Below are 3,510 nucleotides of genomic sequence, written 5' to 3' on the forward strand. Positions count from 1 at the left end.
GAAAATTTAACTTCAGTAAAATTTTTACTTTGGATTACTTGATTCCAGTTCTGAAAATTAAAGGCTGCATTCTTATGTGATACTTTCAATGTTTAAATTTTATCAATTTACCCCCCCCCCCACTAAGCCCTAAACTTTAATTTATAGTGTCTGGGGGCTATGTATTAGAGATTTCAGTAAATCTTTATTTTATGTTTTTGAATGATTTCAACTTTTGATGGTGAATGACAGTTGGGCATTTTGGGTTATAAATTAATGCATACAAATTTGACCCTCCTTAATAATTTTTGTTATTTTCAATCAGTGACATGTACACTTCTTTTTAATATATTTACAGTATAATGAGCTCCAGAGAACCCTGCTATAAATATGCTTAAAGACTAAACATAATAATAAGTTGCATATAGAAACTGACATGCATAATTCATTGATGGTAAGGTATTATGCAAGTCCCAAGCTCTAGAGAATGGTATAATAGAATTTTAATGAAAGTTTTGGCAATACAAAACTCACCTTATGCTCTTGAGTAACGGGAATATCACTTATCTCAAAGTGGATCTGGGCAGCTACGTTGCAAGTTTTCAAGGAGATATGTTCATTAAAGTTCTTATGGACCTGTGGGAAATTGGACTAAATTTCCATCTATCTTGTAGTTGCAACTATGAGCTTTAATATTTGTGTTTTTTAAAAGAGTAAAAATAACTATTCCTGAAAGCAACCATTGAAAATGATTCACTATTCTCTTGACCCAGAAACCCCAGCAAAATCGTGCAAATCGAGAGATTCAAATCTTCCTGTTGACTTTAAGAACACTCTTGAAACTGCCCAGGCCAGCAAGAGTATGCATATTCAAAAGGTCACTAAGCGATGTCACTTTACAGAAGCAATGTGTGCCATTCTGTCAACGATGGAGTTGGTGGGTGTGCCCAGGCCAAAAAATGGGAATGGACACAGGGTCGGTGACCTAAAAACAGTGCTGAATTTTAGCCGCACATGCTTAAAAATGCAGAAAGTAATGCAGACATCAAGGGTTTAGATGTAAACTCTCTGGTCATTGAGCACATCCAGATGAACAAAGCTCCCAAGATGCTGTGCAGAACTTACAGAGCTCATGGCGGATTAACCCATACATGAGCCTCCCTGCCACAGTGAGATGATCCTTATTGGACAAGAGCAGATTGTTCCTAAAACAGAAGAGGAGGTTGCACAGAATAAAAAGATATACCAGAAGAACTGAGGAATCAAAAACTTATGGCCCAGGAGTAAATTCAGCATAAAATAAATAGCAATAAATGTAAAAACAAAAAGAATAAAAATAGCATTTCTCAAAGAGGCTCATTGAATATGTTATATTAGTATTAGCACCAAGATTATTATTAATAATAACTAGAGGCCCAGTGCATGAAATTCATGCACTGGGGGGGGGGGGGGGGTCTCCTCAGCCCAGCCTGCACCCTCTCCAATCTAGGATCCCTTGGGGGATTTCTGACTGGAAGTTGGACATCCCTCTCACAATCCGGGACTGTTGGCTCCTAACTGCTCACCTGCCTGCCTGCCTGATTGCCCCTAACTGCCCCCCCTGCCGGCTTGGTCACCTGAAACTGCCCCCCCCCTGCCGTCCTGGTCGCCCCCAACTGCCCCCCTCTGCCAACCTGGTTGCCCCTAATGGCTCCCCCTGCCAGCCTGGTCACCCCTTATTGCCCCCTGCCAGCCTGGTTGCCCCCAACTGCCCCCCTCTGCCAACCTGGTTGCCCCTAATGCCCCCCCCTGCTGGCCTGGTCACCTCTCACTGCCCCACCCTGCTGGTCTGGTTGGCCCTCACAGCCCCCCTCTGCTGGCCTGGTCACCCCCAACTGCCCCCCTGCTGGCCTGGTCGCCCCACACAGCCTGCTGTTCGGTTATCTGTCTGGTTGTTTCAGTTGTGATGGCCCCTGGCTTTTTATATATTAGGATATGTTATAAAGTAGCCAATATAGTTGGATTTTTATCTATAAATCATCTGGTCTCAAAGAAATAAAGTGTTCTTTTTAGGACACTTATTTATTTTTAAATGGTACCCAGGAGCTTATAATACCCTACAAACTATGGAAGATTTGATAGTGAGGGTGCAAATATTACCTTCCTAACAATCTAAAAGTTATATCACATGTATAGTTCCCTAGGGCGCCTAGGAATGCTGTTTGAGGTTCAATAAAATGTAAATGTCAATTCACTAATAAAATGTAAATGTTAATAAGTAGACACAAAAACTGTCATTTCAAATATTATATTAGCTATTCATCAAAAACTGCATCGAGCCTTGGCTGGTATGGCTCAGTCAGTTGAGTGTGGTCCCATGCACCAAAGATTGGGAGGTTCAATTCCTGGTTAGGGCACATGCCCAGGTTAGGGTGCTTGCAACTGATCTGTTTCTCTCTTTCTCTCCTTCTCCCTTTCTCTCTCTCTCACTAAAATCAATAAAACACATTTTAAAAAAGAATGCATTGAACAGTTAAATAGGTGTAATCAAAAAGCAAGAAGCTCTCTTTTAATGTTCCTGAAGAGAGTCATAAAGAAAATAATAATTATCCTAAATAATAGAAGCAGACTGTATTTAATTTTCTTTGCTTTATTCTTCTGTTGAAATCCAGCCTTGTCTTTGCAACTTCGGCAATTCCCAACAACAAAACTAGAGGGTATGTTGTTTATTGAGTGTCCAAGGGGGATGGAAGCCAGGCAAAGAACAGCTCTTTCTCCCAACTGTTCAAGGGAAGTGTATCTTGTAATACATTTCAGTTTAATGTTGTTGCTTACAGACTGATCAACCTTGTAACTGTATTATCCCCTTTCTGCAATGAGCCTGAGCCTATTCTTGGTGTATTTGAATCAACATTAGCTACTTGTGCTCCCCAAAGTTCTTGACATCTCGCCTTGACAATCTCAGCCATGATCAAACTGAACCCAGAATGTATTTGTAAAAAAAGAAGATTCAAAAGTGACTATGCACTTGTATAGAATATGTTTAGCTGTGTTGCTTTTTAAGGACACATCTACCAACAAAAGAAGCATAAATAATTCTTAGAACTGCATAAATGCATTATACTTCCATTCAGCTGTAGGAATTCTGGGACAAATCAGGTTACAAAACATGTGAAAATTAAAATTTAAAATATTTATACTTCACAAAGACAGCTGAAGCATAAGAAAGGCTGGAGACTTCTGCAAAGAGAAATAGAACTGATATGTCGGATTTGGTGACAGATTACTTATCATTCCAATTACATATACATTTTTGGCAGTTTATTCTCATGGGTAACACTGAGCATTTTTCTCGTTAATAATAGTTTTGAGGCAGTGTTATTTGCACTAACAAGGCATATTAAAATGAAAGCAGTGACTACTACAAAGCAAACAAATGTTCTAATGGCCAGGGGATCCTGGCTGGGGCCAAGCTGACAGTTCAATTATCCAAACAGGTTATAAATGACTGCATTAAAGACAAATGCTTTTTGGTTTCCCTCTCTGGGTATT

At 39.8% G+C, this 3,510-nt stretch overlaps 1 pseudogene across 1 annotated transcript; it reads left to right on the plus strand.

The window, feature by feature from the left end:
- The first annotated feature begins 727 nt into the window (after positions 1 to 727).
- On the plus strand, positions 728 to 1,277 carry LOC308253932 (large ribosomal subunit protein uL22-like; annotated as a pseudogene). Its single transcript has one exon. The product of its transcript is annotated as a large ribosomal subunit protein uL22-like (transcript).
- Positions 1,278 to 3,510: the final 2,233 nt, after the last annotated feature.

This window comes from Plecotus auritus (assembly GCF_963455305.1).
Source record: "Plecotus auritus genome assembly, chromosome: 7".
Classification (NCBI taxonomy): domain Eukaryota; kingdom Metazoa; phylum Chordata; class Mammalia; order Chiroptera; family Vespertilionidae; genus Plecotus; species Plecotus auritus.